Source organism: Pongo pygmaeus, chromosome 4 (assembly GCF_028885625.2).
Source record: "Pongo pygmaeus isolate AG05252 chromosome 4, NHGRI_mPonPyg2-v2.0_pri, whole genome shotgun sequence".
Taxonomy (NCBI): Eukaryota; Metazoa; Chordata; class Mammalia; order Primates; family Hominidae; genus Pongo; species Pongo pygmaeus.
This window is the reverse complement of record NC_072377.2, coordinates 148,403,845-148,424,750: the sequence shown is the minus strand read 5'-3', so window position 1 is coordinate 148,424,750 and position 20,906 is coordinate 148,403,845.

Sequence of the window (20,906 nt, the reverse complement as noted above, 5' to 3'; positions counted from 1 at the left end):
GCTATAATTTTAGCAGTCAACCTAAGTGATTCTAATGCAGCAGGTCACAAATTTAGGCCCCCACTTTGAGACACTCCGGTACAATGATTAAGAGTTTAGGGTTCAGCAATCAGACAGATCTGGGTTAATTTCTGGCTTAGTATCTAACTAGCTAGCATGTTGAGCCAATTACTTAACTTTTATATGCTTTAGTTTTCTCTTCTCTAAGATAGGGACATTAGCAGTTTCTATCTCACAAGGTCATTAGGTTAAATCAATGAGACTATTAAATCAGTGAAGCACAGTGCCAGGTGACATATAAATGCTCGTAACAGTTTACTATCAGAACAGGGATTGGCACTAGTAGGCACTAATAAATATTTGCAGACTGTGAATGAAAATAAATTATACTAACAGAGACAGCTTTGCAGGTAGATCAAATGCTCTCCTAAGCCTCCATTACAGGTTGAGCATCCCTTATCCAAAATGTTTGGGATGAAAAGTGTTTTGAATTTGGGATTTTGTTCAGCTTTTCTGAATATTTGCGTATATATAATGAGATATCTTGGGGATGGGAACCACATCTAAACATGAAATTCATTTATGTTTCATATACACCTTATACAAATAGCTTGAAGGTAATTTTATACAGTATTGTTTAATAATTCTGTGCATGAAACAAAGTTTGTGTACATTGAACCATCAGAAAGCAAAGGTGTCACTATCTCAGCCACCTACAGGGACAATCTTTGGTCATTTGGCATCATCATTCCTGACTGAATTTATATGCTACTGATAAGCAGTCATTTTTATACACTGATTCACACATAAGTACTTAACAGCAAAAAAATGACATGTATTTATACAATGAAAAATTAATACGTTCAGAGTAACTAAGCAGCACAGTGGCACCACCAGAGTGCCTGCATCAGCTGTTCAACAAATGCAACAACAAACAACGCCAGGCTTGCAGTCCCCACCTGCAATGCTGTGTTTTGATTAAAAGATTACTGTACACTGTATTTTATTTTAGGTGAGGAGAAACATCAGGAGCTGATGAGGGACCAGGAAGTGGGTCCTCAAGGGATGAGGAGGCATTCTGCTGGGTGTTTCCTCCAGACTCATCTGCCTCATTAACAATGTTTCTTGTTTTAGAAGTCTCTCTTTGATTTTATAAACTGCCCTGATTTCTTGTTCTGTTTTGAATGCATGCTGCTCTAGTCCTTCAATAAGCCCATCACACATTTTCACCATGTTGTCTATAGGCATTTTCTGCAGTGTTAACAATGTCACTTGCAGCGTCATATCAGCGTTCAAAAAGTTTCAGATTTTGGAGCATTTTGGATTTCAAATTTTTGAATTGGGGATGCCCAACTTGTATAAGAAAGGGCCAAAAAGAGAAAGAGGCTGCTTTTGGGGGCTTTAGAAGTAAGGCTACTCAAGAGAGAAGACACCAAACTGAGCAAATACATTGCTTTAAGAACCAAGATGTGCTCATTCCAAGCAACTTCAAAACATCAGTGAGTGGCAAAGTATTTTGAATATAATGTGAAAATATAATTTGTAACTCTCTGCTGGAATCAGCTAAGACTAGACTGAAGTAGTGAAGAGGGCTAAAGCAGAATTTTTATATTCAAATTAAAATTAAAAGGAGGCATAATACCATTCATATTAGAAAGAAACCATGAATCACAAATTTAAAATTTAAAAAAATCCCCTGGAGTATTATTGGGAATATCGTTGGGAATAATGAGGCATTAATGAAAATAGTGATTGGTAAATAACAATAATTACAGTGGTTCAAAAAGCACATGACACTAATTTGGGGTTATGTGTCTCAGATTTTGCAGCAGTTCATAATTAAACTCTTAGGGATTGCTATTTTTCAATAAAGACTTTAGCCATTTTCAACAGATAACCTATTATAATTTACTCTGGCTCTTATTTATAATTACCATTTATTGAGCACTTACTGAGTGCTAAGCATTTGATGCTTATCATTTACAACAACACTGCCAGACAGTTGCCACCATCTTCATTTTATAAATTATGAATAAAACTCAGAGGGTTATATGACCAATGTGAACTAGAAGTGACGGAGATGTGATTGAAACCCAGCTGTCTCCCAGCCAAGCTGTCCTTCTACAATACTCACTGACTCTTGGTGGTGATTAGCGCGTGTCCTTACCTAGCTAGCCAAATGGAACCAGTGACCTCTGTGCCACAGCTGGCCCGCCCCACACCATGGCATTCCTCCATAGAACATTTAGCTTTCAGCTCTGTCTCCCCACGATGATTAATTAAAATAGACAGTTGCCCAGTTTCTACATGGCTTTGGGCAAATTACATAATCTAATTGTTCTAAAGTATATCTAATGACCCAAAAGAAAAAGGCAACATGAGGCTGATATCTGTGGCCATATTTTGTATTTTCTCATTTACATTACAAAGGAGAGTGAGAAAAATATTTGAACAAGCTTGTTCAATGATAAGAACAATGTTAATCGTAATAATGATTAAGATATACTAAGTATTTATGCACCAGGCATCAGGCTAAGCACTTTACATGCAATATCTTATTTAACTCACCTGACACTGTGATGAGGTATTGCCTCTATTATAAAGCTAAACAGATAAAGATTCAAAAGCTCTGATTGATGTCACCAATGACTCATAAACTGTTAAGTGGCCAAGTCAGGATTGGAAACTAGGACAAAGGGGTCCATGGCATTCTAGGCAAGCCAGGTAACACGAATAAGTAAACACAGCCAGGAAGGGGCCACAGCAAATGTCAGAGCACATGTGTGTTTTCAAGAATGGCTACTCAGTTCCAGCATTTTGAGGCTGTGTGAGAATTGTAGGCCCCAATCTTCTGATGTTTTATAATATCTGACTGGATGTAAAATCTCCTAATTTATAAATATTGGCATCCATTTAATCCAAATGTGTTTCTTTAAACATTTCAAGAGCCCAATAAACACATCCGTAGGCAGAGTGTGGTCCTAGGCTTCCTGGATGCCACTTCTGATTTAGTGCCTGTGCTCTTAGCCCTCAGGCTATTGGAGCTCCAGCATCTCCTTAGGTCACCTTTGCGAATAGTCCTTTCCAGGTCTGTCATTCTTAGATCTATGGCTTTGTCTTCCTTCTTGGTTCTCAGAGCTAACGGAAACAGCAAGGTAGAAAGAAATGCAGAGCAAGACAGACACAAGCTGGCAAAGGCAGAGGTTCAGTATATAGCTTCAATAAATATAACATCATTCCCAGAACTATCTTCCCAGGAGCAGCCTTCCACTGCTCTGGGCCCAAGACTGACAAACATTTGCATCTACAAAGTTATAGAGCCAACTTTTTATTAAAAGAAATATATGGTGCCCTTTAGGGGTTACTTGCCTTTTTACTTGGGAGAGATTAAACAGATATACTTTCACAGGCAGAATTCCTTCAAAGTTTGGGAAATAAGACCATATGTGTGGTGCCCTTGAATTTTTCATTTTTTCTGAAAGCCATCTACTTCCTGTTATCCTGATGCGCTCAGTTATAATGGCAGTGTTGTAGCATGGAAATCGGCTCCATCCAGGTTTCCATATTGGTATCCAAAAATTTGTTTGTTTCAATTGACAAGAGTCTCCCCTTAGGGATTCTCCCTAAGACAGCTGGGCTCACTGCCTGCCTAATCTTCACCCTGTCTTCAAAACAGATGAGGGAAGATCCACAGGCTGAGAAAGGCTAAGCAGCAGCACTTCGTGCATTTATTCCCCTTCCCACTCATGTTTATTAATATCTGGGCAGAAATGTGACAGTGAGAAGTTTTGATGCACACAGGAGGATGACTATAGCAAGCGAGTAGTTTAATATAGTACCAACCAAGTGGGCTGTGCTGTACATAGGAAAAAAATGAATCTTAAGTCTATTTTGCAAAAAATAACTAAATGCTGGTTTGAATCAGCAAATAAACTACAAAATAGTGTAGAAATCTAAGAGCTATGACAAAACATTACTCTAAGCCTGGCCTATGGGATTTATAAACGCCATTTCTTTTTGGAAAGTTAAGGGTTCTTTGGTGATTGATAAATACTATTTGAGAAATAGGATTTTAGTAGATCCTTAAAAAATCTGTAGAATTGGGAGAAATACCCTTGAAATGTACAGCAGTGATTTTATGACTAAAAGGGACAAAAGTATCAGTCTATGACTATCCTTGGCCTTTTCCCCTCTTCTCTGTCTGTGAAGAAAGTTTGGATTTTGCCTACTCTTTTCCTTCCTCATCCTACCTGGAGGGTTCTTCCATTGGCCATGCTAAGTTAGGAGACTAGATGCAGAGAAAGACAGACAGCACAGAGGAAATATTGCTCTCTGGAGAACCCAAGGTCACAGGGGAAATAACATGCTAAGAGTCCGTTGTGTGGGAAGGCAGAGGAGGGAGAGCGACAGGAGATGGCATTCATGTGGGATGACAGAGGTTGAATGGACAAGACCAGGGAGGTGGTTCTGGAGTAGAGTGAGAGGGTTCCAGGAACTTCTAAGTCCACAGGAGAAAATGGCTTATTTTAATCCTATTCTCATTTATGTTGCTTGAGAGATACCACAACTCATTAGAACTCCTGTTTGGATAGTGTTTACATGTCAAGTTTCTCATGAACTGAAGCACAAGGGTCATAGCTTTAATACGGTTATGACTGTCAATGAGTTTGCCTATTTGCTATGCCTTTCCCCTCTATTTCCAAAGGGACAAAGAAACTTAACACAGAAGCACAAAGACATGTGACTTTGTTTTCTCAGGCAGGGGTAAGGGACCTTTTCAATAAATATGACACTGTTCCCAGATTTCAGAATAATCTGCCTCAGGAAGTTAGAGGTCAACATTTAGTGGTGCCTTGAAGGAGTTTATTATGATCTTATCAGGGGTACAGGCACCTGTGTGACTGAATATGGATTGATATTTGGATTCTCTCTACAACTCTTATTCATTCGTTTAAACAATAAATATTTACTGACCACTCACCAAGTCTCAGGCACATGTTCCTGGCTCTGAAGATATTGTAGTTAACAAAACCAATGAGTACCCATCTCTCACAAAGCTTATGGATCTTTTTACACATATTTCTTTCTAATAAAAATGCTCCCATTAAGTAGGCAAAGAAATGTGAGTGGCAGATTAGAAACTTGTTATTTAAGTCACTTGGAAAATTAAAATCATGCCTCAGAATCCCCCTGCTATGGGGAATAAGCGTTATGCCAAATATTTTCTTTTTTATCCATTCAAAAATAACTAAACTCAAAGGGAATTAAGAACACTTATCCTCAGCTTAACAGAGCCTGGCATACTTTCAAGAATCACAAGGAGGCAGCTGCAGGGTCAATAATACAGGCAGAGGGCTCTATCGGCCAGAGCTGGGCCCCATCTGAGGCACTGCATGCTTTGGGCAAGTTGTATAACCTCTGTCTTGGTTCCATCACCTGTCATATGGGGTCAGTTAGAGTACCTATCTCATTAGGGTTTTTGTGTGGACAAAATGAGCTAAGTTGTGTGAAGTGCTTAGCTTAGTGCATATCAGAGAGTACACTGTTATTATTACCTATTCTTATTATTTTGTTGCCTTGCCTTTAAAGAACAGGCTAGAGGAGCTCAGCTCTGTTTAAGTCCAAACTCTCTTTACAAAAGAAATGAATAAAAGGATGAGAAAGACTCACTGACAAGTGAAGAGATAGAATAAGCAAATCAAATAATGATATGTAAGAGTGGTGGCAAGTCTGTACAAGATTTAGAACAAGAGCAGACGATGAGATTTTTCTATATAATGTATCTGTGTCTATGTCTCTCTGTCTCTGTCTCTGTGTGTGTGTGTGCGTGTCTGCATAAGCCTAGGCAGCTAAATTATTTTCAGTAAACCACAGCTAGCTTTCTGATGACATTGACAAGCTTGCAACATCAAGGAGGCAGCAAGACTCCATCAATACCGGTTCTGTGTTCCAGGAGCTGTTTCCAACTCTGAGAAAGTCCCCTGATGGAACAAATTATAATTTAAGTGGCATAAGCAAGCAATACAAAATGTCAGTGTCAAGCCATTGAGGTTATTTCCTAGGCAGAAGGCTCATTTAACAAAGAGGCACATGACATGTTTACTCCAGAGTCTTTTCATTGCTTGGATCAGCATCTAGGCTTTCAAGCAAAATTTTCTCCTGTTGTGTTTTGGGTAGAGGAGGTGGGAGCAGACATCAGTCATTCTAATTCCCAAATTTGTCTCCAATCTTTTTAATAAGATTATTGACAGAGGTTTAATTCATCCAGCAAAAGGTTAGTCTGAGTGATCTCTAAGACAGTCTTGTGCTGGCATTCTCTTTTAAATTGTTGTTCTGTCTTATTCATCTTAGTGACGGCCTCTTTCATTTTGAGGCAGAATTTGCCTTCATCCTCTGTGCCACTCTGCATACCAATAGGAGTCCAGTGAAAAGAACACAAGGAGATCAAATCCTGGTTCTGCTACACCCTCGTTATTTGATGATTAGCTAATCCTGCAGTCTCAGTTTCCTCATCTGCAAAACAAGATCCATCCAGCAGAGAAGCCTGAAGGAGTCCAGCTAATCTCTATACAAGCTAAATGGTGACTGTCGTATGATTTCCTGGGTTAGAGTCTTCCCTCATCTCTGCATCAGCTTCTTCCTTGTATTCTCTTGAAATATTCTTTTTAATGGCAGCCCTTATCACAAAGATGGTATATGCTGGTGGTGGTGATGAGGCACTCTGGAGGCAAACTGCCCAGATCCAAACTCTGTCTCTACTGCTGATTATCATTTTGCTGTGGGCACATTTTAAAATTTCTCATGCCTCGATGTCCTGATGTAGAAAATGGAGCTAGTAACATGAACTATCTCACAATGTTGTCATAAGAATTAAATTAGTGCCACATGCAGAACTTTTATAAACATGAGCTGTTATTTTTTAATCAGTATCTGAGAATTGTCTAATGCTGGATCAGCATAAAGTCATCCACCAGTCAAATAGAAGGGAAAGATGGGACATGAGGGACAGAGCATCCGAGAAGAGAGAAAAACGGACATCCCGTTTACTCCTCATCTTACAGAGCCTTAGTGGTGAGTAGCAGAGTACTAGATCTCTCAGAGTTCACTGGGCTTCAGCTCTCCTCACCATGAGCTCCTGGAAGCAAGGGACCATGACTTGTTTATCCTCAAGGCTGGCCCAGAGAAATACTCAAGAATAAATAAACCTAAAACAAGAAGAGGAACACAGAGCTTTGAACTATTGCCAGGCTAGCAAATTATCTGATTTATTTGGTGACCTGAAGTCAAAGTAACCCAAAAGTAACCCAAAGTAACCCAAAGCCCTTTACAACGTGTCAATGGGGGACCTAGAACCAAGCCTGCCTGCTCCGGGTGACTACCAGGACACTCTTCAAAGCCATTAAGAAACCTGGAGAGTCCTAACCAAACAGGACATCTGGTCAGCTTCATAAAGCACACACTCTCGGGCACTGTTTAACATGAGTAACCCAACCCCTTGCTGCAGCAAGAATTCCCTTGAATCATTTTTCTGGCAGCAGGGTGTCCTCCCCAAAGGTGGGACTATTATCCATGTGACCTCCCAAGATCCATTTCTCTCCTGTGATTTATTCAGTGACCTCCTCCGGTGCAAAAAATGGTATCTTTGTGGCTTGAAAGGGTTTTTCCCTCTCCTCCTTCTTCACTATGAGTCATTTATTTCTTCCTGCCAGTAGGACACTTCTCTTGTTCATTCCCAAAGCATCCCTGTAAAGAAGGCAGTAAGGGTACAAAAATAAACCCTTTGGAAGCAGAAATGGCTCCAAAGCCCTCCGCTAGGACCACCCCACCATCATGGTCATGGAGTAAACTTGGTTAGAATGTCAGCTCTAAAGTCTGACTACCTCAATTCACACCCTCACTCCACACTCAGCAGCTGTGTTACCTTGGGAAAACTACTTAACCTCTTTATGTTTTTATTTTTCCCTCTGTAAAATGGGGCGAAAAATAACACTGACCTCATAGCATTTTGTGAGGATGGAATGCGGGAATACAGCAAAGCACTTTGAATAGTGTCTGCCACGTGGTAAGAGCTCAATAAAAATTATCTAGAATTTCTTTCTGAGGCCACTATAAATTCTCAGCATTGAATACATACATGGATAAATGAAAAGTGGGATTAAATGACTTGCAGAGCTCAGAGTAAAAATGCATGATGGCCTTAATTATCTATTCCCTTCTCTTAGTTCCTCGCTTCCTATCTAGTTAGATGCTAATATCAGTAGCCAATACTGAGAAGAAAATTCTTCATTTGTTTCACTTAAAAATAGGCATTGCCTAAAACAAGTCTGAAATGAATGTAAATATTGTATTTTCATTCACATTTGACTGAATCATTATCTATTTCCCCTAATGTGAGAGGTTGATTCTTTGAGCTAGAATTTTGAAAGAGAGAGAAGGTAGGTGCCGTGACAGTGTAATTCTTGTTTTAAAATGGTCCTTAAAAAATGTGCCCTCGCTCTCTTGCCTTGGCTTCCAGGAGTGGCTTGGCATGGGGCTGAGTTCCTGGTGGAGAGTGCTGAGCTGGCAGTGTGCCAGTGTGGTTCATGCTGCCTTCCCCTCTTGCTTTTAGTTGCAGATGAAGTAAATTTCTGGAAACCACTCACCATGTATTGACATCTGTGAATGGAGACAGAAAAAAAAAAAGACAGTGTAATCATCATCAGCAGAGTACAGTACACTGATCTGAGAGTTTTCAGGAGAGAGATTTACATTCTATAACTTCAACTAAGTTTTTCTAATTTTACATTTTTTCATGCTCAGAAGAGAACTGGCAGAAGTGTTTGACAATTAATGATGAATTCAAACAGCTTTCGGCACCCACTCTCATTTGTGCCTCTCAAGCACAGAGGTGGCAGAGGTGAACCATCTGCATTTTCCTGGGTTTCTGCTGCCATGTGTACCGGGGAATAAGGGTAAAAGGAAACACATCGCTAAAACAGCTGAAAGTTTCCAACTGCAGTATTGGTGAAGAGAGTAGAAATTTATGTCACTGATTTCCACAAGGACAATTTGATACATTCACTTTGTTCAGCCCGAGGTGTAGGGGAGATGATGAATTGAGTCTCTTTCTATGCAGATCTGTTCCCTGCCAAATGAGCCCACCATCAAAGAATACAGTATGGCTCTTTCTACACTGAGCTGTTTGGCAGACACATTTTGTAACCAGAAATGGTGCCAGCAGTTTGCAGCAGCCTCCGCCACAGCAAATCAGCTGTGATATTAAAAAGAAAAACAGCCTGGCAATGTGGAAATTATCCCATCCAGCAATATTTCCCAACACAAGAGGCTTGATTTTGCTGCCCAAGTGAGAGTGACAGAACTGATTAATCCTTTATTCCAAATGCCATTCTCTACCACCAAATTTTGGTTGTTTATTTTTTAATCTCTTCTAGAAAGAGGAAACATTGTGACTCTACTTAAATAGCCCAAGTAGACTGAAGATTTGGCGACGGCACTCTACATTTAAGCCAGTGAGCTAAGAAAAGAAGAAATTGGGTTATACAAGGTAAAGAAATCTATTGTCCCCTGTGCTTTCTGGATTGACTCGTTCTATGGAGAAACCACTTTCTTTTCTGCTATAGTGTTTCACGAAGCCATTATTTAATCTATACAGACAGCTGGTCCAAATACTTTTAGACTCAACATGGATTTTTTTTTTTAACAGTCTGAATAATGTACAAGGCCTAAATTAACAAGAGAATTGCCAGCTCTCTCTCTCTCTCATGTTGTGCCAGGGCCCCGTGAGGAGCATCAGGAAAAGCGTGGGACAAGGAAGGGGTTTGCACCTGTAGCTGTTGGATCCTTCAGCTGGCCAGGTGGAAAGAGGCTTCAAATGGGATAACTTCATGTGTTCAGCCCTTCGTGCTCCGAATACTGTCCATTTTCTTTCTCCCTTCAGCAGCTGCTGTTCCCCAGAGTTTGTCTATGTAAAGTTGTGGCTACAAAGGCTCCAATTTTTTATCTACAAAGCTGAGGCTCATGTGGCTAAGGAACCACTCAAAAAACCAGAAACTAATAGAACCCAAGAAGAGGTCAATACACCCAGTGATAATTGGACTGTCTGATCTCTTTACCAGAACTTTCTAAGTAATAAAGAGTGCTAGTACCACACTACTCCATCAGACAACTAATTGTGCAGCCCTATGCACTAACTAGTTGTGTAATTTGGGGCAAGTTACTTTTCTAAGCCTCAGTTCCCACATCTATAAAATGAGCATGATAATGGTACTTATCTGATGAGGTTGATGTGAGAATTAAATCAGATAATACATGTAAAGCACTTACCTGACACAAGGAGCACTCAAAATACAACAAAATAGTAATGATGATTACCATTTGTCAAGCACTTGCTCTAGTATGCCAAACACTCTTGGAACTTTACAACATAGTTTGAAGCTCTTATGATAATCCTATGAAGTGGCTGTTGTTATACCTCTTAAACAATAAGAACCACAGATGGTAATTAAAGGTCAGATGACCCTGGTAGTTGCTTCTGATATAATCATCAATCAATTAACAGAAAACTGATTGGCATAATGGTTGATGAACATGGGCTCTGGGGTCAAACAGCTTGGGATTTAATCTCTGTCCTGTCACTTATCACCAAGGTAACCTTGGACAAATGATTTAACCTCACTGACCCTCATTTTTCTTATCTGGAAAATAGAACTAATAATCATACCTACCTAATAGGGCTGTTGGGATGGTAATTCAACAATATAAAGGATGCATGTTTAGCCCACAAGGAACTAGCAGTGCTCCAGCTGAAAACAGGTTAGTGATTAGGAACACATTGCTTGCTTTGACTCTGACCACTCTACTTACCAGCTGGGTGACCCAGGGCAAGCCACTTAAGCTCTCAAGTCTGGTCTCTTCATCTGTAAGATGGAAAGGCTGTTGTGAAGATTGGACAAGTTAAAGCACATAAAGTGATTAATTGGTAAGTATTCAATAAATATACAAATATATTTATAGACATGGGCTTTAAATGACAAAGTCAAGCAAAAAACAGCAAGTATCAGAAGCAGGAAAGTCCCTGAGGGTTCCAAGGAGGTAGAGGCTAGGTGGTTAGTGGTGGTCAGAAAGTCTGAGCTGAGCCACAAATTCAATTCAATGCAAACTTTACTGTAGCAGGCCTGGTACTGGGTTCTGTGAATATACAGGTGAATGTAGGCAGTACCTGGTTTCTGAGAAGGCAGTGTAGCTAAACGGTACATGAGTTAGGAAGTATTTAACTGAGACAGTGTACTGGGTGTTACACTGCAGAAAGGCAGACAACAAAGGGAACCTAGGTAAGAAAGATGGGAGCAGTGGATTCTCCCTGGGATGACAGAATGAGGATCTCAAGAGGCCAAGGAGCAAGCTGGGTAAAGGTACCATTTATTGATCCACTAAGCCATCATGATGTCTTAAAAGAACCCAGATTCTGGTGAACATGAAAGGCAAAATTGTAAAAAGTTTAAAGGTTGTTTGAGAGGTGCTTTAATAAGATCAGAGATACTGTGTTCTTCCTTTCTGCCAACTATAACTGCAGAGTTCCGGGTAATCCTTGTTCTCTGAAATTTAATTAGCTAAGGATATCTGGGTTCCAAGCTAAGAACTTCTAGCTCTTCTCTGCATTTCTGTAAAAGTAAGACTTGTTTTTTGGCAAGTAACAGAAACCCAGAAACCTACTCAAATTACCTTAAAAAAATTATCTCACTTAACTGGAAATCCAAGATGTTTCTAGCTTAAGGCCAATCTAGGGCCTCAAACTAGACACTCATGTACTCATGGTTCTCTGCTTCCTGTTAGCATTTTTTCACAGGCAGGCTCTTCCCAGTTTAGCAGCCACCCCTCTCCACCCAGAGAGTCCCTCTTTGACAGTAGGCTCCTGCAAAACTTGCCATTGTATTTTTAACAACTGTAACCAGTAAAATGGAGTGTCTCATTGGTCATGCCTGGCTTTGCAGAGCCTGGAAGCCATTGGGTAAAGTCAGTGATGCACAAACTAAATGAAAGATGGGGAGTAGTGGTTCTATAAATGGATGATGAGCCTAGAAAAACTTTTCTCTATTACAGCATGCTCCAAAGGAGGAAGGCAGAGAGAAGAAGGTAAGGAGATGGAAGGGGAAAAAAGTCATATGTGTAAAGCCAATCAACTCAACTATGGATCTTTCATTACTCTCATCATAAATTGAATCCTCTTGAATTTTAAAGCTATTTTATTCTCCATTTTTCTTCATTTCCAGCCTTTCAATTTATTTGTACACCTCTTGTCCTTGATTTTTTAGATAGTTTCATAGTCAAGAAAAAATAAATTTGGGAAAATATATTCCACAAAGAAGTTTCCACTCTACTTAAAATAGCAGAGGCCATGTATGATTTGAGGTCCTCAATACATCACTTTGGGTCCTTAAGTTTACATCAGTTTGGACCTGCTGAGATATTTCTACTGCAGGGTAATAATGGTGGATTATTGAAAGGTTGAGCACTGGGAACACTGACTTGGAGTTTGATCTCTCTCCCTCACTCTCAATCTCTCCCCTTCTCTACCTCTAAACAAAGATGTGTTTACATATTTACATAGAGGCAAAGAATGTCCCCCAAACCAGATCCAAAGATTCTAGGACACATAGACTTTTAGTCCTTTTGTAAGAGAATATTTGCAATTGTTTTCAGCTTTTGTCTATGTGCCCAATATTTTTCTTTTATATTTTGATTCTTCAGTCAGCACATCTGTTCAATAGATATCATGTAAAGCTTCAAAGAATGGAGCACACAATAACCCTTAATTATCACTTGGCTTTCTATTATAATTGTTATTTAAAAGTGCTTCAGCCCCCAGGCTGGAGCCGTTAGGTGTTCTATCCCTGCCTCCGCCCTGCTTGACAGTATTCATTTGACGGTATGAATTTAAGATGCCATTAAGTCCCAAAGCTTCATTTTCTGCCCATTCAAGTCCCCTTTTATCACTATTCTAAACTTCGAGAATTCAGACTTAACAATTTGCAGGACCAAGCACCCTTCCCATGTGAATCTGCAAAGGGAAGGACCTACAAACCCAAAGACTCTAAGCCATGGGCTTAGCAAGTAAAATCGTCCCTAGCAATCTCACTTCATGTATGGATGCCCTGTGTAAATTTTGCAACTCTTTCAGCTTGTAGAGAAGATTTCTAATGTCTATCCTATGGCCACATGAGACCCTGGCACTTAACACATGTGAATTCAGTTACCTCTATGAGCACAGTATTGAATAACCACTCTAGGCATCTGGTTAAAACTGATTTCTCCTGATTGCATCATTACAGTTCTCCACTCAGTGGGTGGTTGCAGAGCAAAGAGAAGCTGAACTGAAGGAAGGAATTTTTTTTTTTTTTTTTTTTTTGAGGCGGAGTTTCACTCTTGCTGCCCAGGCTGGAGTGCAATGGTGCGATCTTGGCTCACAGCAACCTCCGCCTCCCGGGTTCAAGTGATGCTTCTACCTCAGCCTCTCGAGTAGCTGGGATTACAGGCGTGCACCACCACTCCCAGCTAATTTTGTATTTTTAGTAGAGACGGGGTTTCTCCATGTTGGTCAGGCTGGTCTCTAACTCCCGACCTCAGGTGATCCACCCGCCTCGGCCTCCCAAAGTCCTGGGATTACAGGCGTGAGCCATGGCACACGGCCAGAAAGGACAAATTCTAGGACAAACTCCACAATACTGTTTTGATAGCTCAGGAGTTGTTCGTGGGCTCCATCATGTAGTCAGGCTGCTGGCAAGTTATCTATACACCTGGCCATCCAGGTTGTCGTTTTACCTGATTCATGGTGGATTCTGAAGGGCTTTATTTATAATCCAGAAAAGCACTCTCTCTCACCCTGTCTCTTTTTATCTCTTGCATATACACACACCCTACACACCCCAGAAAGGAAAGGGAAGCCTTTCAAGGGATTTCTATAAATAATGTTATTCAATGGAGGCAGCCATTCCCACAGTTCTCTAGGCTGTGCCTAAATGGTTTAATGTTATCACCTGGTCACCAAATTGTCTGCATAAACAGAGGGGTGCTCAAACATCTTGTTTGAGAAGATTCTGCAGCTGTGCAAATACAGTCGGCCTGATCATTAATCCATTTGTCAGATGAGATTTCCTTCTTTAACTAGCAAAGATCCCAAGTGGTGTGAGTTAGTGTCTACACTATAAAATTGTCCTCTGAGAATTTGGATTCTGGGTTTTCATGGGAAACAATGGACAGGCCTTTCTAAGCCACTTGGCCCAAAAGTTTTAGCATCATGTTTAATTATGAGTCATTCAGTGAAGGGCCTGTTAATAATTCTGGCCATTGCTCACTTATTCAAAAATATTAGGTGTTTATTGTGTGCCTATCGCAGCGCTGAATGTGAGGGGAACAAAGATGAATAAGAACCAACACCTGCCTTCAGGAAGCTTGCAGTCAAAGTGAAAAGCAGATACTATTTCAACACAGTATGATATGTGCTTTGTGATACAAGATGGAATGATACCCAAAAAGAGGAATAGGGTCAATCTTTGATGGAGAGGCTTGTTTCCGGAAGGCTTCTCAGGAGATACTGGAGCCTGGGGACTGAGGAATAAGTAGGAAGGTGAGAGGGCGAAATTCCAGATGCAGAAACCATCATGTGCAAAGACATCGAGATACGAAAGAAAAATACAAATGGGAACTCTGAGTAGTTCAGAAGGGCCAAGGAGATGAAGCATGTGGTAGCTTGAGGAAAATCAAATAAATCATGCAGGACCTAATAGATCATTCTAAATTGTGGAGCCATTGAAGGTTTTCCATTAGAGGAGTCTTTTCAAAATGTACTTCTGTCTCTGGTATGGAGGACGACAAATCACATCGTATTTGTTTTCTGTGTAGAATAATTAGTAACTTTTATCTGGCTTCTCTTAATTAATGTATTTCAGAGATGGAAGACATATGCTACAATGGCCCCTTTATCCTGCAACTGTGAGAGATATTACTAATCAGTTTTAGCATCTTTCTCACTAAATCCAGATTCAGACCACAACTCCTTCTTTAATCCTAATACTCAGGCATTCACCACCAAGTCATTGGATTTGGCATTGAGTTGAAGCTTGTTCTCCATCCCTGGCCTGTTACTGGCAGGGTCACATCAGTCTGTGTGCCATTCTGATCTCTGTCTTCCTAATACACTTGCCCTGTCCTCAGTGGAAGGCAACTCACTTCCAGCACAGCAAAATTCCTCTCCTCTCCTTTTCTTATATCACTGAGTTTTGCTTTCTCTGGTTCTTAGCTTTCTCTGGCATAAGGAACCCGAGTCCATTATGTTTCCTAAATCCAAGAGACATGTATTAAGCTTTTCAATGGTTCTCTTAGAGCCACAGCTTGATTGGCTTAAGATGACGGGAAAGCATCCACCCCTTCCCGTCATAGGCTGCATTTCCTGGGAAGCTGACTCTGAGTTTATTGTGTAGGATCATTCTTAAGGAGCACCTGTGGGATCAGCAACTGTGGAAGGGGCGCAATGGAAGCAGGTGGGCAATGGGAGACATAGGCCGTGGAACACAGTGACAGCCTCAGCCAAGCGTGCAGGGAGTTCTAGAGCTCTAATACCTCTTAAAGTGGTCCCAAGATGACTCATTCTTCATACAACCTCGTGGATCAGTCACTGAACATGGGCCACCTGGGAAGGAATGTGACCTTGGACAAGGCGGTTCTTTGCAGCTAAGCCAATTCAAAGAAATTTTCTCTCCCTGCTCCAGTCTCTCCAGCTTCAACTGCTTTCAGAGATGGAGGGAGTGATTGGTATTGCAGGTGGATCTGGTTTTAGGACTTCTTAGTCTGTCTCATAGAAGGGCTTAATTAAACTTTTTGTTAATTTATTGTTGTTGTTTTCAGGTTTTGAGGGCTCAGCTAAAGCTAATACACGGAGTTCCATTTTACTGCACTGCTACATATGGTAAGTTGTTAAACTATCTATATTGCAATAGCTGGGTGTAAAAGATCATGACTTGTATTCCTATAACAATCCATAGCACAGCAGTTATAAAGTGATCCAAATTTCAAATAATCTTCTCAGCAGTCACACGGTACACCTAGTTTTTGGTTTGGAAAATATAGTCACTATACACAAAGGCTTAGGACAACTCTGGGCACATAAGCACTAGGCCCTCGACCCTTGGTGCTGACTCAGTGTCTATTTACCTTGGAAACTGTTGTTGAGTTTGAATTAGGGCTGTTTTCAGTGCCTGCGGCTTCCTGAATGCTTTTGGGAGGAACTTCATCAAAAGAAGCTTCAGCTCTCTTTTTGTGCTAATTATAATTATCCCAATCTTTAGGGGAGCCTGTTACCCCTTTTCCCTTTATGCTCTCAGGAAAAATAAAACAAATCAAACTGTTTTCTTTAGTTCTTTCTGCTGACTTCCTCAGATAAATTTCCACAGGTTTATATGACTATCACTGGGGTCATAAAAGGCATCTTTCAAGATTGGGCTTACTTTTCATTCGGTTTTTACCAAGCCGAAAGGAAAAGTATAAGAAAAGTAGTATAAGTAAAAGAAACTGAACAGGAAATTGGTAATAGTTGATTTTAGGATTTTAGGTCAGGAAGTTATTATTTCAGGTTCAGGCTCTGAGATGATCTTTGACACGTTACTTCCTCACTCTCTCTGCTTTGGTTTTCTTACCCATAAACATAAAGAGATTGGATAAATTCTTATGTGTCCAAAAGTTCCCATAATTCTGGGTAGGGAGTGTCATGAGACATGATCACCCCTTGTAGGACACAGCCCTGAAGTTGATAGGCAGGCGGAGGAATCACCCCTAGTAACATACTAGGAAGAATGATCATTAAGGCAGGAAAGACACTAGAAAAGTAGAAGGTCATAGAAAGCAAGAAAAGAGAGGGTCTTCAAAAAGAAAGGTTAATTAACAGTGTCCAATATTCCTAAGAGCTCAAAGAATATAAAGACTGCAAGAAATGATACTCAATTTAGTGTCCAATAAGTTGGCTGAAGACTGATTGGATGTGAGGGTAAAGAAAGGAGTACAAGGGAATATCCCAAAATATTATTATTAGTTCCTTTCAAGGGAGAAGGAAAGAAATGCAAAGGAAGGTAGCAGAAAATATTAACTTTAAAAAGTTTATTATTTGATCCTTGTTACTTTTATAACTTCAAAGAACTCAGATAAAAGAATGAATGAAAGGTGAAAAAGTGGAGACAGCAATTATAAACTATACTTCCAAGAAGGTTGTTTCATAAGTGTAAATGTTTTACACAGGTGTTACTGGAAAGAAGGCCTTGAGTGTAAGTTTTTCAGGTTCTTGGTGTTTTGAATAAACAATTGAACAAAATGCACAAAGTAATAAAGGAACGAAACACAGGAACAAGGCAGCAAAAGCAGGGATTTATTAAAATGAGAAAGCACTCCACAGAGTGGGAGTGGACGCAAGCAAGTGGCTCAAGGGCCCAGTTACAAAATTTTCTGGATTTTAAGTACTCTTTTTGAGGTTTCTATTTGTTACCCGTTATCCGGATGAAGGATTTGGTCCATGGCTAATTAAAGCCTGAGGTGAACTGTCGCCCTATGCAGATGAAGGGATGGCCATGCTTGGCCCGCAGCCAATCCAAGTCACTCGCCCTTTCCATCTGAGACTTGGTGGAGTGGGAAGGTTGTAGGGAGAGTCGCCTTTGATCCCTTTCTATTGGGGTGTGGTGGGGAGATGGAGTTTTTCATTTTGGTTTAGCTTTAGGAAGTTGACGTTAATTGGCCTTAGGATTTCCGTCCCCAGACTCTAGTGTTTTTCTTTTGCTCCAGCTTTAGGAGGTCAGCACGAATTGGTCTTAGATTCCCTGCCCCCAGACCTTGGTGTTTTCTCTTTTAGGAAGTCAGCACAAATTGGCCTTAATTCCCACCCCCAAACCTTGGTGGTTTTCCTTGAATCAGCATGAATTGGCCTCAAGTTCCCTGCCTCCAGACCCTATTTTCCTGCCTCACAAGATTTTGTAGCCAAACAAAAGCAGCCAAAGTAAAAATAAATAAATAAATAAACAAACATCAACACTTAATTCTTCACATTTGACTCCCATTTTACCATTCCATCACCAAAGCTCTTCTTCAAAAGTCTTTTCACTGACAGGAAAATAGGAAGAGCAGGATGAAAAGAGAGAATAGGACCTGATATATAAAAACTTCTCACCCAAATTACAGTAATCATTCTACAGTTTACATTTTTCTAGTTATATATAGATTTCTCCAGACCAACTTGTCGTTTCAAGGATGGTTTCTGAAACTCTAGGCTGGTTTTGCATTATTGCAATAGCCTTGAAATATAATCTTAAGAAGGTACACCCCAAAAGAGCATGCTAATGAGGTAAGCCAACAGCATCCCCTTAGCCAATCATTGTAAACTCCCTGCTCAACTTCAAGAGTAGCCTAGCTCTGAATGAAATGGGATCTCTCACTCAGGCCTAAATATTGGACTTTGTCCATAAATCTAATTGGCGAAAGAAGATGTAAAGATAAGCAGAAAGAAACTACTATCTTAAGACATGTTTTAAAAGGGTCTTTTGCATAGTTGAAAACAGTTGGTATATTGTCAGTCTCCTAGGACAACTTGAAAAAAATGTTTTGCTGTATGCATGTTTGGAGGAAAAAAAAGAAAACAAAAAAACCTTTTGAGTTCAGGAATGAAAGACAGCCTTTTAAACTTGGCAACTGCTGGATCTTTTAAAAGATGAGACAAAAAAGTGTGTGTGGGGTGGCGGTGGTGCTTAGTAGTAGAATTTTTTTTCTTTTAGTGAAATGCTTGAAAGTATTTTCTCTAAAACTTTATTCAGTGCAAAATGAAGGAAAATGTTCTCTCTGGTTATGTCAGTTCTTCCATCTAAGACACATCTTTTCTATAAGAAACATTCCTCTAATCACTAACCAACCCACATACTTCAGCTGAAATTTCTGATGTTCAAAGTGAGAAAGAAGGAGGTTTTTTTGGACACATGCTTTCAAACAATAATCAAGACAACAAATGAGTATAATGAGGAATATCGAAGAGTATAGAATAAGTAGTGAGTAGCTATGAATAAGGTCATCCCTCTTAGCTGATTACCCTGTTGCCTATTTCATAGAAAAACTGGAAGTTGTCAAGGATGATCTACCTTAGCCTTCCCAACTCCTGCCTCTCAATTTATACCCACACCCAGACTCTCCTCCTTCCACTCTGCCTCAGAAGAAGAGCTGCCATCCTTCTACTCCAGGCTAACTCCTCGATCTATTCCATTCAAACTTCTTCAAGGATTTTGCCTCTTCACTGGTTTTTCCATTCTCTTTTATCTTTAGCCTCCTCTTTTTCTTTATTTGATGCCAACATATCCAAGTTTTCTCCAACTCTTTTCTCAGTCGAACTGCCAAGTGGTCCTACCATGCTACACCTCCAGGCTTTCTTCCTAGCCTTCCCCTTTGCATTACTATACTCTTTTAGAGTTATCTTCTCACTTCTCCAGTTCACTTCCACTCATTCAGTTACCTCTGATTCCCATCCTTAATGCTCACTGGAAGCACAATCTGCTCAAGTCACCAGTGACCTCCTAATTGCCAAATATGATGAGCATTTTTCAGTCCTTATTAATATCTTCATGTCATTAAACTCTGATCATAATTCTGTCTTGAAAGTCTTCCCTTCTTTGGACTCTGTACCATCAAAACCCTGGTTTCTTATCCCTCTGATAATTCTTAGTTCCTATGCAGACTTCTCTCTTTCTATCAAGGCCATCCAAGCCCCTTCTCTTCATTCTCTGTTCATTTTCTCTCTGACTGATCTTGTTGTCTATTCCAATGACTTCAGACTTAGATATTCCTACCTGCCAGACATCTCCATTGGAATGTCTCATACACAATATGTCCAAACTGAACTCCATTATCTTTCCAATCAAGCAGCTTCTCTTCCTGAATTGCTTCCATATCTCATTCAATGGCACCTTTGTTCCACAAGTTGACTTATCCAGAAATCTAGGAGTCATCCTTGACACCTTTCTCAACTCTCTCTGTCCAAATGCTTTGTCCTTAATAGATGTCCGTTCAACCCAGTTTCCTCTTAACTGCTAAGTAGTTTTCTAATCCAACTGCTTTCCACCACTTCCATCATCACCACTACCTTTCTCCTAGACCACAACAGCAGTTTCCCTCCTTCCAGACTTCCTCCTCGATAATTCATCATACTACAACCCATGACACAGCTAAAAGCCTTTTAAAACCTGTACCCTGTCCAGATATCCACCCTAAACTTATGCCATTCTCCCCCTCTGTTCAGTAATTACACTATTTTGAAGTTATCTCTGTCCTGGGATTCCCCAAGCTCCCTCTAGCTTTTCTCTTTTAGCCTCTTACTGTTCCTTAGGGCCCCTTCCTCCAGGATACCTCCACTGGTCCCTGTAGGAAGTCAGATGAGGATTTACTCCTTAGGGCTATCTCTACTCACCTCCATGTGCTGCCATTATTCTCACTACATTTATTGTCACTATTTAATTTTCTCATCTTTACTGGAATATAAGCTCAGAGAAGGCAAAAAGAATGTTTAACTTCTTTTCCAAAGTATCCCCTGAGACGAGAACAGTGTCATATTCATTGACGTTGTTCAAATTGTTTAATAATGGGTAAATAAATGAATGTACTAAAAATTATTTGCTTATGGAACAATGGCTTTTGGTCCAAGTCATTCTGCTACAAAATAAAATGATGGAACTATGTCCTCATTTTTAAGAAAAACTTTGGTCTAGAATTATCTTTAGCTCAAACAAGCATGTCATAAGCCTCTCATATCTGCTACCAACCATGTGTATACCACACTCTACAAGGGCCCATGAGGTCTGAAACAAGTTTGAGTGCCCAGTGTATACTCATTTTCT